Source organism: Anarhichas minor, unplaced genomic scaffold (assembly GCF_050575085.1).
Source record: "Anarhichas minor isolate MPS153535 unplaced genomic scaffold, ASM5057508v1 ptg000026l, whole genome shotgun sequence".
Taxonomy (NCBI): domain Eukaryota; kingdom Metazoa; phylum Chordata; class Actinopteri; order Perciformes; family Anarhichadidae; genus Anarhichas; species Anarhichas minor.
This window is the reverse complement of record NW_027466472.1, coordinates 311600-325439: the sequence shown is the minus strand read 5'-3', so window position 1 is coordinate 325439 and position 13840 is coordinate 311600.

Genomic DNA, 13840 nt, shown 5'->3' with positions numbered 1-13840 from the left:
TATGAGCTCAGAATATCAATGTAGGAGGACAGCTCCAGCCCTCTCCTCCCTCCATCCTCTATAACTCCTCTATTGGCAGCCTTTTGTCATGGAGACCGGACACCTGTCCATTCTTTCCACTCCTTCATGCGTCTTTCTCTCAGAATGCAGGTTGCCACCTGCTACTTTTTATTTCAGAGTCAGGTTTGTTCAGAGCAGTTCCACGTCCAGCAGCTTTTTTTTTTTCTTGGGAAAAGATGGTGAAATACTTCGTGCACCTCCTATTTTGGTTGATAAATGTGCGGTAGCACAGCAGCAACATGCAGAAGGGCTGGGTGAAGTGGAATATAGATCAGATAAATAATAAACTCTCAGACAGTCACATCACTGGTCTCATCGACCTGAAACAGCTAAGACAATCACGGCGAAGCATGACGACAACAGCTCAACAAATGAATTCAGTCAAATGACGATAGAAATAATTGATTACAGTTAATTGCCTGGTGAAGCGGTTTGTATGTATTTACTTTGGTCTTATTGATCAAATCAACATATTGGCAGATGAGCGACGTTAAGCCAGACGTGGTTTTGAGACGGCTCTTCAAGCGCAAAATCCAAGACAACAACTGGCTTCACACTGCCTCATGTGAATGAACTTATCATCTGAGAAGTGGACATCACCCATTGGTTTGTGGACTGACGTTTTCAAGCCTCGAGTTTGGCCGTCTTTGCTTTTTGCAACCAGTGAACAGAAGTGACCAATGAGGGGTGACGTAGAGACGCCGTATACGTCTCTGGTAGAGACCTGTCAATCGCTGTGTAGCCCCGCCCCTAAAGCATCCCCTGCTTTATGGTCTGTTTGACTCTAAATGGACCATAATGTACTAAATGAACTTCATGCTGTATTGAAGAAGACTTGAAACTAGAGATTGAGACCATAAACTCATGTTTACTGAGGTAATAAATCAAGAGAGAAGTAGAGTCATTTTCTCATAGACTTCTATACAACCAGAGGAGTCGCCCCCTGGTGGACACTAGAGAGAATGCAGGTTTCAAGACACTTCTGCATTGGCTTTATTCATCAGAACCGGAGGTTTGCCGCCTGAGCTAAAAAATAAACTTCACTCAAGGTCCACTTACTGGTTCTTTTTGTCCATCACACAGAGTAATGCATCCTCGGAGATCACTAAGTGAAATGTTATTCCTGCTGGTTTGTTCCTTCATGCTTCTCCACATCCTGTTTGTTGCTCTTTCTTCCATAAACTTCATCCTTTTTTTATGTGATAAGTTTCCACTTCACATGACGACGTTATGCTTCTCAAAACACTAAAGTAGCATTATCAAAATGATACCTTTGTTTAATTAGAAAAACAAATTAGACCGTGTTGTGTTCGATTCTGGAGCCTCAGAAATGAAGAGCAACAACACAGAGGAATGAAGAAACGGCGCCTTCTTGTTTTGTGCCACAAAGCCGTGGAGCAATCAGCGTGTTCATTGTAAAAGTGTAGAGGCTGGTGGAGGCTGCCAATCATCTGGAAAATGTCCTTCGTTTGTTCGTAGTAATTACAGCAGCATCTCAAACTTAACGTGCTGCTGATGTGCTGAAGTAAAAAAAAAATAAAAAAATCACGCTACATGTGCATCTCAAAGTTGCTTCCTGTGTTACTTCTTCACATCGTTCTTCGTGTCGTGAGGTGTATTTGTTCCGCCTCTTCCTCCCACCGCTTCATCTCCACGTCATCTCTCCCTCTGAAGCCTCTTTCCATCCATCTCCTTCCTTGCAGCCATATCTCTCCCCCTCCATGCCTCTCTCCCTTTTCCCCGCTTGTTTGAAGGAGAGCTCTTTGAGGGTCCACTGACTTAATTACTGTAATGGGGTTTCTGACACTTGAGACTAAAGAACTAAAAACGAGGGAGAAAGGGGATTGGGGAGGAAGGAGAGGGGGGGGGGGGGTGGACGAAGGGACATTATTATTAGTTTTGTATAAAGGCCTCCGAGGCTCCACAGAGACATTCTCTTGCAGCAGTTTGTTGCGCTTTTCATCAGTCCTTCGTTATTCTGAAAGTTTAATTGCATGTTCGTGTGTGAGCATGTGTGTGTGCAGCAATAAAAAACAGAACGCACAGCTGTGTGTGTAGCTGTTTTTTGGACACTTGCACAGCAGTCGACGATGTTCAGAAGTGTTCAGAAGAGTTCAGAAGAGTCTCTCAGAAAAACTGTTAATTAAGCAATTATTGAACATTGCAGCTGTGACTCATGGGAGACGCGCCGGCGTGTTGTTTGGGGTTCTTATTTTTGCAGGTTGTTCATGGCAGCAGTGGTTAAACTGCGGTTCAAGGATTTTTTAGAGATCCTTGAGGGGATCAACGGGGATTTTTGCAACAAGTTTTCAAATTTTTGCTATTTACGCAAAAGTTAGTTAAACATTTTGAGAGTTTCTCTGGTGCAGACGTTGATCCCTCGGTTAATGATATACAGTCATTTAAGTGTGGGACACTTCTGCTTGATTAAATGATTGAAAAGACGCTGACATTGAATTGAATTGACCCACGTTGTCACCGGCTGATGCTGGGGGTCCGGACTCACACGAGAGGAGGACGAAGAAAAAGGTTTTGCACAAGAAAAACAAGTCGACAGGAAGAAGAAAGCTGAGGAGGAGGAAGCGGAGGAAATGAGAGCCAAGTTCTTGTCCATCTTCATTATGGTTCATTTTAATTTTTCGTCAGGCACGGAGACGTCTCAGATGTTTGGCTCGGTTTTTCTGGCACTCGCACAAACACGGACCTGCACATGGATATTTAGATTCGGTTTCAATTTAATTAAATCAGAAACCGAATCAGTATTTTAGAAGCGTGCACAACTGTCCCCACAAAAAGCTTCTTTTAATCTATAATTATACAAGTAAGAATGAATTCTCTGCTATTCTTTCTTCTGGAAAATGACAATTTCTTTCAAACTGCATTTTAATTTCAATGAGCTGAAGGAGACCTGCTAAGTAGAGACTAACTTAAAAACAGAATTTCTGTTCTAATTACTATTTATAATTATCCAGGTGCTTCTCTCCTTAGTAGCTAATGATCCTGCTTTCAAGAGGCCTTTTTCACAGCAAATATTCTGACCTGCAGCAAACACACAAACTCATTTAGCACAACATACAGTCTTGTCTGCTCAAATTAACTTATTCTCCAATTCAAAATAAACTTTTGAGAACATGACTCTACTTCTCTCTTGATTTATTACCTCAGTAAACATTGTAAACATGAGTTTATGGTCTCAATCTCCAGCTTCAAGTCTTCTTCAATACAGCATGATGTTCATTTAGTACATTATGGTCCATTTAGAGTCAAACAGACCATAAAGCAGGGGATGCTTTAGGGCGGGGCTTACTGTGATTGACAGGTCTCTACCAGAGACGTATATGTATACGTCTCTACGTCACTCCGCATTCCAAATATGGTAACTTTCATTCATTGGTTGCGGAAAAAACAAGATGGCGATGGCTTCAAAACATCAGTCCACAAACCGATGGGTGACGCCACGACGACTACGTCCACTTCTTATATCCAGTCTATGGTTGTGATATTATAAGATGCTACATACAGATTTACCCTAAAAGAAAAGCTCACACAAAACTTGTTCCTCATAGGAACAGAAGAACACACACACACGCACACATACATCTATGTAATCCCTCCGGGTGGTTGCATGGTGGGGGGGGTGAGGAATATAAATGGTGCTCCCAGTTCGCCATTAGTCTATCTGAGTGGAAGATGGAGGGGGGCGGATGGGTCAGGCTCAGGTGCTGAGCAGACAGCAGGAACCCCCCCCCCCCCCCCCGGCCTCCTCCCTTCTCCTCTTATCTAAGTTGTTGCACCTTTCAGGGGAGCCACCTCTATCCATCTTCAGTTGGGCTAAACCCGAGAGCGACCTGGAGGCTACCTCTGTAATTCTATTACACTTATCCCAGAAGGAAGGAGGCGCATATATCACTGCTCACACACCGGCTAATATGTTCTAGTGAAATCAGCACACTTTTAGAGCCACTGTAAAAAAGTATTTTCATCTCAGTCTCTGACTTCCTTTGTGAGATGTCAGCTGCATCTGGGACCTTGATGAATCAAGTGAACCAGGGCACAAAAGGATATTTTTAAATGCTCAAAAAATCAGACTTGTAGTCTGCAACCATGGACTGGATCGTGACGTCACCCATTGGTTTGTGGACTGCTGTTTTGAAGCCTCGAGTTCGGCGATTTCGTTGTCACCATCTTGGATTACGGCAGTCGCCATGTTGGTTTTTATGCAACCTCTGAACAGAAAGTTTCTCTATTTGGAATGCGGAGGAGTGACGTAGAAACACTGTTTACTTCTCTGGTAGCGGCAGCGACCTGTCAATCACTGTGTAGCCCCACCCTAAATATACCCTGCTTTATGGTCTGTTTGACTCTAAATTGAGACCATAAACTCATGTTTACAATGTTTACTGAGGTAATAACTCAAGAGAGAAGTAGAGTCATTTTCTCATAGACTTCTATACAACCAGAGGAGTCGCCCCCTGGTGGACACTAGAGAGAATGCAAGAATTCACTCAGCAGAACCGTAGGTTACCGCCTGTCTGCAACTCATATAGACTTCGATTATTGTCAAGAGGAAGTTTTAGCGCAGCTGTGTGTGTGTTTGCTTGCAGTGTTGTTGTTTGTATAAGTGTGTGTGAGAGCCAGAATAAAGATGAGAGAGTGAGTTTCCTTCGTCTGTCCCTGTGGCAGCAGGTGTGTAAATAAAACCCTAATAAAAATGTGGATGAATCAAAGTGCCGAGGGACCGGAACGCCACTCATCTGTGCGCTCCCCTCCTCGTTCTCTCCGTCAGACTCCCGACATCGATCCCAGCTCATCTGCTCATCATCAACATCCCCCGGCTGCTCCGGAGTGCTGCTCTCCCTCCTCTCCGGCCTGCTGGGGCACTCGTTATAATTCTGGGTCTGTAGGCCGCGAGTGTTGTGGCATAATTTCGCCAAGTGTCCCGCTTCTGTGCTGGCTGACAGCTGAACCCAAATCCACTGCTTCACTGAGCCGGATTATAGAGCAGCATGCCTGGTTTGTCTCGTTTCCCCTCGCTGTTGTTACCTGTTAGCAAAATGAGCCCAGGAACTGATGGGGAAAGTTGGGATGAAAACGGCCCCGAGCTAAAGGTAAATTAACTGAGGAAATCACATCCGTAAGAGGAAGGAACAAAATACTCCACAAAGTAATTTGCGGTCGAGGTAAATGAAAAGGCGGGCGAACAGCCAGCAATCATCACAAAGTAATCAGTGATTCCAGTAAACTTCTTTTTGGTAATAAATGGGTATAATAGCAGATACTGAGGTACTGTAAAGGCTGGAACTGTAATTTGTAAATCTAAATTACTTTTAATATCAGAGTATATGAAAAATACTCATTTTAATATGCGAGTGTATGAAAACACTTATTTTAGTATAGGAGTATATGAAAAAACACTACTTTTATCATTAGAGTATATGAAAAACACTACTTTTATCATTAGAGTATATGAAAAACACTACTTTTATCATTAGAGTATATGAAAAACACTACTTTTCAAATGAACGGCAAATCCGTTTCACTATGTACTGCAACTTAGGTGTTTAGCTTAAGGCACCCTTTGGTGTCTGTGTGCGACGCATCGGGTTTTCAACTAACTTCAATGTAAACCCACCTACGTAACGTACCCTCATACAACGGTTTGTATGATATCTTACTAAAAAAGTTCCTCCTCAGTTTTTGTGCGTTTTGATACGCAAGCCAGCAACACCTGTCAATTTCTGCTCGTTACACGAATACAGTCTTTTCAAAATAAACCTCTGTCATCACAGGAAACAACTTAGTTAGGTTGAGGCAACAAAACAGCTTAGTTAGGTGTAGGCAACAAAACTACTTAGTTAGGTTTAGACAACAAAACAGCTTAGTTAGGTTTAGGCAACAAAACAGCTTAGTTAGGTTTAGACAACAAAACAACTTAGTTAGGTTTAGACAACAAAACAACTTAGTTAGGTTTAGACAACAAAACAACTTACTTAGGTTTAGGCAATAAAACAGCTTAGTTAGGTTTAGGCAACAAAACAACTTAGTTAAGTTTAGGCAATAAAACTACTTAGTTAGGTTTAGGCAACAAAACAGCTTAGTTAGGTTTAGACAACAAAACAACTTAGTTAGGTTTAGACAACAAAACAACTTAGTTAAGTTTAGGCAATAAAACTACTTAGTTAGGTTTAGGCAACAAAACAGCTTAGTTAGGTTTAGACAACAAAACAACTTAGTTAGGTTTAGACAACAAAACAACTTAGTTAAGTTTAGGCAACAAAACAGCTTAGTTAGGTTTAGACAACAAAACAACTTAGTTAAGTTTAGGCAACAAAACAGCTTAGTTAGGTTTAGACAACAAAACAACTTAGTTAGGTTTAGGCAACAAAACAGCTTAGTTAGGTTTAGACAACAAAACAACTTAGTTAAGTTTAGGCAATAAAACTACTTAGTTAGGTTTAGGCAACAAAACAGCTTAGTTAGGTTTAGACAACAAAACAGCTTGGTTAGGTTTAGGCAACAAAACTACTTAGTTAGGTTTAGACAACAAAACAGCTTAGTTAGGTTTAGGCAACAAAACAGCTTAGTTAGGTTTAGGCAACAAAACAACTTAGTTAATTTTAGGCAATAAAACTACTTAGTTAGGTTTAGGCAACAAAACAGCTTAGTTAGGTTTAGACAACAAAACAGCTTAGTTAGGTTTAGGCAACAAAACTACTTAGTTAGGTTTAGGCAACAAAACTACTTAGTTAGGTTTAGGCAACAAAACAGCTTAGTTAGGTTTAGGCAATAAAACTACTTAGTTAGGGTTAGGCAACAAAACAGCTTAGTTAGGTTTAGACAACAAAACAGCTTAGTTAGGTTTGGGCAACAAATACTACTTAGTTAGGTTTAGACAACAAAACAGCTTAGTTAGGTTTAGGCAACAAAACTACTTAGTTAGGTTTAGACAACAAAACAGCTTAGTTAGGTTTAGGCAACAAAACAGCTTAGTTAGGTTTAGGCAACAAAACAACTTAGTTAGGTTTAGGCAACAAAACAACTTAGTTAATTTTAGGCAATAAAACTACTTAGTTAGGTTTAGGCAACAAAACAGCTTAGTTAGGTTTAGACAACAAAACAACTTAGTTAAGTTTAGGCAATAAAACTACTTAGTTAGGTTTAGGCAACAAAACAGCTTAGTTAGGTTTAGACAACAAAACAGCTTAGTTAGGTTTAGGCAACAAAACAGCTTAGTTAGGTTTAGGCAACAAAACTACTTAGTTAGGTTTAGACAACAAAACAGCTTAGTTAGGTTTAGGCAACAAAACAGCTTAGTTAGGTTTAGACAACAAAACTACTTAGTTAGGTTTAGGCAACAAAACAGCTTAGTTAGGTTTAGACAACAAAACTACTTAGTTAGGTTTAGGCAACAAAACTACTTAGGTTTAGAAAAAGATCGTTGTTTGGGTTAAAATAACCACGGCCCGTGTGTGCTTTTGCTTCCTGTGTTTTGTCCTTTTATCACTCTTTAAAATACATCACCTGAATTCCTCGTTTACTCCCAATCATAACTACGATCACCTCTTCCCCATCTTTGCCAGTCACCAGACCCTAATCTTCTTGTTCACATGTCCCTCACTACCCATAATCCCCACAGTATGTTGCAAACCATTCACTACTGTGTCTGTTCCCTCCTGCATGTTTGACCTGCTGTCTGTCTGTTACCTGCTGACCACAAAGTCACTCTAATATAAACTTGGGTCGTCTTCCCTGCAACCATTCATTTTTGTTTCATGTGTTGTTATTTTACAGTTTAAAGCACCTTGGAAATCAAACCGGCACCTTCTGTTGAGGAGTGTTTCTATTTTCTCAATGAGTCAACAAAAGGTTTAACAATAATATATGTGTGGTTCTCCAGATGAACCAGCAGTCCTCCCCCTCATGAGCTCGTCACTCTCACTGAACACGGTCGCGGTAATAAAATGGTCAGTTAGTTAAACGACTGATTTGCATAATAACATTTAGTCGACCTTTTGGTTTGATCAGTTTGGTTTGTGTGACTCTCAGGCTACATGGAGATTAATGTTTCCGTAGGGGATGTTTAGCGGTTGAAGATTTATTAAAAACTGACTTTGTGATTTGGTAGAATCATAAAATGTTGCAGCCCAATAATATTAATCAGTGGAATAGACTCATTCATTTAGGAATGGGTTGATGTTCTCCGAGCTGCTGGGGTTCTTCATTCATTTCCTAAACATTAACAGAATATCATATGTGTTGATATGTATTCAGATGTTCCTTCATTTATTTATCATGTACAGGTACAGTTGCATTTGGCTTCTTACTCACTGGCACAAATACCAATTTAAAAATACAACAAATGAAAGAGAATAATAATAAAAAAGGACAGCCAGTGGACAAGGATTAACATCTGTTTAACTTGTGTGACTGTGCGTGTGTGTGTGTAGGTGTGTGTGTGTGTGTGTGTGTGTGCCTTACCTTGTTAATGAGGGACCCCCTCCTCCCTCCCTTTCTCTCCCTGTCCCTCTCTCTCCCTCTCCTTCCTCTCTCTCTCTCTCTCTCTCTCTCTCTCTCTCTCTCTCTCTCTCTCTCTCTCTCTCTCTCTCTCTCTCTCCTCCATACATCGGAGGCTGTGAGCTGCAGCGGCGGCAGAACGCGGTGCGGATCCCGATGTGTGTGTCGATCTCCAGAGGGGGAACAGGATAATCCTGGTCGGACCTGCAGTGGACTGGATCTCCGCTGTCTGCACACTCAGAGCCAAGGCGCTTCTCACGTTTCCACCAGGGGATATTGTTCATCTACCCGCCACAGGTATGGTCTTTTTGCACAAGTTTGCATCGCTGCGGGGCTCTCCGCACCTCTGATCAGCCATGGATATAAAAACCTATACGGGTCCATGGCACAGCTCATGGCTCTTAGACTAAACCCACGTTGATTCATGTTGCTGTTTTTAATTATGGACGACAGGTTAAAGGAAAAAGCTGCCATAAATTAACTTGGGAGTCACGTCTTTAGCAGCAGACACTCATATATTTTGGGTCTTTTATTCACGTGTCAGAGAGCGGGACTAGAAGTTTTTATGGTCAGTAATGAGACGCGTCTGTCGGCCAGCTGTCACTAAAAGAGAGAAATAAATGATTCAATTGGACGTGTGGATGCTGAGCCGGTCTGTCGGTCTGGATGTGACTGAAGTTGACTGCTGAGTTAATGACTCTTCACTTTACAGAAGGATGAAGTGTCCCAATTTAGAGTGCGTGGATTTATGTGGATTTATTATGTTGCAGTTTCTATAAAGCTTGTTTGCGTCGTTGGTGATGATTCGACAGATTAAATGTAACACCACTGGACTTCATCATCATTTAGCAAAAACTAAATATTAAAATATGCGAAAAAGCATATTTTCTTAATTTTGCACACCAGCAGCAGCAGCCTGGTCTGCGTCTTTACGCACCACGAGTTTTTGCCCCAAAAAGTTTGAAATCATACCAGTCGCTCTCTTTATGAGCACTGACACACACACTTGTATGCAGCAGTTTCAACTGCTCTGTCCACCGCCAGTCACGCGCTTTTCTCCCTCATACGGAACTGCGCTCAAACAAAGTACAATTTAATACCTTTTCTGTTATTGTTTAAAGATCATCATTTAAGACTCTATACATGCAAAATATATAAAACGATGATTCATTCGGCACACCACAACTCATAATACTCAGCGAGGTTGTCTATGTAAAGGTGTTGAGGACTTATAGAGAGATATTGTCAGCGCAACGAGGCTACAGGTCAAAGTGATTAAAATCCCAATAATTTGGTCTTAGTTTGGCAGAGCCTGCTGCTCTATCAGGAGAAGGAGTTTGGGAAGTCATTAAGGTTAATAGAGTTATGTCAGCGCCTAATACCTGTGTGTGTGTGTGTGTGTGTGTGTGTGTAAGGGAGTGTTCTTCAAGTGACTCAAACTCTTCTGTTTTAATAATGAAATAGAATTAAAGAGCCCATTGTGCTCATTAATTTCTTTATATTTCTGAAGGGCAACATCTCCCACATAGGCTGCACAACATTAAAAAAGTTTTAATGGCACCACAAAGGGGCCCCTCTGCCCTGGTACAAGCCTAAAGAAGCATCTCCTGGTTTTATATATCGGACTCCTGAGCTGTGTGTCCAAATCTGTAGCCCATACAAACACACCGTAGCACTCTACTGCAGCCTCTGGCGACCGGCGATAAGGCTGGAGGGGGGCCGGCTCCCACTCTGAACCCTTTGAGCGACCGTGCAGCTTTTTTTGGGTGTGTGTGGGGGGGGGGGGGGGGGGGGGGGGCAGGCTCTGTGACCACTTTGATTAGGGGATAATAAACCCAGTTATAGAGGGCTTTCAGGTGATGTAGAGTTCCCCGCATAAGCTCTTATTTCTTGGCCACCACCAAATATCATCACAAACTGCAGTGGAGGGAAAGAAAGAAAGAGTTAGCTCTCAGTGAATTTATGTTAATCGTAAAGTTAAGTCTGACTGTGAGTTTAACAAACATTGTGAAATGTTTTGAGGACGATCAGTTGCGAAATGCATTTTGCTTCCTGTGTCGTTGGGCAGGTTATGTGTTTGGCAACAGACCAGAAGGTGGAATCTTTTTATTTTTTCTTACTATAGTATCGATTCAACAGTAAATTATACTGACAGAGTAAATATAAAAAAAATATGCTCCTTTATGGCCTCTTTAAATGTGCCTTCCGGCGATCGTTGGGCGACTTTGCAATTCTGTTGCCTGTCGATGTCGACCGCAGGTGACTTTACATCTCACCATCAACAAATCCGACAGCTTCCTCCGACCACAGGGAACAATTTTAATGCGTTGATGTGTTAACTCCCCGAGCAATAAAGCTTGTAATTCCAAAAAGCACTGACAAGTCTCAGTGCAGCTCGTGCTGATACACATATAGCTGTCGTTTTGCAATCAGCAGGCAACTTTCAATTTGAGTTCTTTATGGAAACAAATCTACGCCGGTAAAATATTCACATGTAACTTGACTGAATCCATCAGCTCACAGCACTGCGCAGTTACATTGAGCCATTTATGAACGGAGCACTGCAATCCATCTGCAGAGTCTCCTTAACCTGCCCCATCAGAGGCCTCCGCCTATTGATTATCCATTGATCTCCTCTGAGGATTTATTATCATTGGTTAGAGACGCAAGAGGAAGGTTCATCCAGCTGTAGAGTGCAGTTTGCTACGCAAAGCGATGCTTTTCAGCCGCTTTAACGTCGAGATATGATCTTATTTTTCATGTTTTAATTCATGTTTTTCTTACTGACCGGTAGGTTTACACGTATTGATGAACGGGGCGTTGCCTCGTAGTTCGTGGGCGAATTGTCCCAAGAAACACCGATTTTTCACAGAAGTTTTTGGCGTCTAGAAGACACATTTACGAGATTTCCTCTGGAAATAGGAATATAATTTCTGTTGCAGTGAACAGTGTAATAAAGGACATGTAATTTAATGGATAAAAAGTAGTGTTAGGTCGCTTTTGAAGATCGCTTTTGTGGTTCATTTGGATTCAATAGAACTTTCTGTCCGTTTGCCATTGGCCATCTGCAGGACCCCTGAAAGTGCCCCGGACCACACCTTGAGAACCCCCTGCTTTAAGTGAACAAGAGATTGTCTGTTGCTGGAAAGATGTATGGGAAATGCTTGACAATTGACAAGTCGCTACGCTTCACCAGGGGTGTGTTTTTGATGCGTTTAATGTGTATGTGCCGTGAGAGAGAAACAGACTGTGTGTGCGTGTGTGTGTGTGTGTGTGTGTATGCGTGTGTGTGTGTGTGTGTGCAGCAGTATTAGTATGACTCTAAGATATTAGGCTCTGTCATGTTCGGTAAACAGCCATTCATCATGCATTCCTCTCCCTGTGATGGTACCCGCAAGATCCAATCCATTAGCCATACGCTGGGTGTCCACTCAGTGTGTGTGTGTGTGTGAGTGTGTGTGTGTGTGTGTGTGTGTGTGTGCGTGCATGCGTCATAATTCATTATAAGGCCTAAGGAAGGTATGTGAAAGTGCACCTGCATTTGAAAGAGAAAGGGGCAGATGTTGCAAAGAGAGAATAGTTCTGTAATATTCACGTTATAAGAAATGATCTGCGCCATAGATGTGTCTATTGTGCGTGTGTGTGTGTGTGTGTGTGTGTGTGTGTGTGTGTTTGTGTGTGTGTGTGTGTGTGTGTGTGTGTGTAACAAGGCAGAGGATTGATGGATGATAAGCTGAATTGATAATGACAGCAACACACCTATTGTCGACCACTAGATGCCCAGTCGCCTCTGCTGCTGCTGCTGCTGTTGTGGGCAGAGTGTCGGCAGACTACATGTTGTCACCGGCTTCTTCTTCACCCGCTAGATGTAAAGACCCAGACGCATCGCGCTGTCCCATCCGGTTTCCTCCGACCACTCTTAACAAAGTATGCCTTCTGCTAGGCGCTTTCTACAATAGCATCAGTTATATCAGGACTGGAGGGCATCTATTCATTGAAAGAAGAGCAAAGAACGGCACTGAAGGATCTGTCTCGATGGAAAACATGTTTTCGCTCCCAACTGGCTTTGGCAAGAGTTTGATTTCCCAACTGGCTCTGATGGTCTGGATTGGTTGAAGTCAGCCCTTGATGGACGGTGATACACATTCAATCAGCTGCCAAGTGTTTTTTTGCCGGGTTAGTTAGATGCTGGTGTGTTCTTCACTCTTGAGGACCACTAACAACGCGCTGTCTGCCCATCACACGTAGGCTACGACGCTCTGTTTACTTTGTCTCTTGTTCCCCTGCTGAGGCTCAGCCCGCCAGCTGCTGTTGATCAAGCACAGACATTGACACGCCCCCTCTGGCTGCCTGAGAGCCAATGGATGTTTGCAGTGTTGGTGAAAAAAAATGCATCACACTTCTAAATGCAAAATATAGCGGATTTAATGCAAGGATTGTCCACGCCATCATTAAGCGCCGACCCTCGCAGAAATGACCAGATGACAAACTTTATGTCACGCAGACTCTCATGGAAAAGTTAAACTCGGGGTTTCTTTTTCTACCTTGTGGGGGTTCAATACTTCTCGCATTGACGTTGAATGTAACTCGTACACTTCAGCTTCTTCCAAGAGAAACATTTTGTTTCTTAGGACTGTTGTGAGGAGAACCCCTGGTTGGCTTCCCACCAAACAAACACGGTGTTATTGCCACCGGGACTTGAACCTCACATGTCTGCAGTGGTAGAAAATGATTTTATCTCTTCACCGCTGATGCACTGTATTCTTTCTGTCGTTCTTCCCCCTAAAACATAATAAACCCTTCACCACCCATTTTCCCTTCCACTCATGATTTATATTGCGACCTCTCACAGAATGAGGCTATACTCCTCTCTCTGTACCTGTAAACACTAAACGTCTTATTTCTTTCTTTCTTATTGTTCCCCTTCTTATCTGCATACAGCACTCCCATAAGGCGAGGGAACGCTTGTTAAAGACATCAGTGCTGAAGTTGGCTATTCTCAGAGGAGATAACAGGGATCAATTTTCACAGATCGCCTTCACAGCTTTCAGCGAGTTCACTGCATATAGCCTCTGAAAACACACACACACACACACACACACAAAAAGGGCTTATAAACACTGGGGCAGCATCCAAATAATCTCTCTGTCTAAAGGCTTGTGATATTGCCTCCAGGCTTTATGTAGAGTGCATTAGCAGAAGCAAAAGAAAATGCTAAACGAAAAATAGTCCGAGTCTGCATTTGTTCAGTTGTTTTTGCTGCATC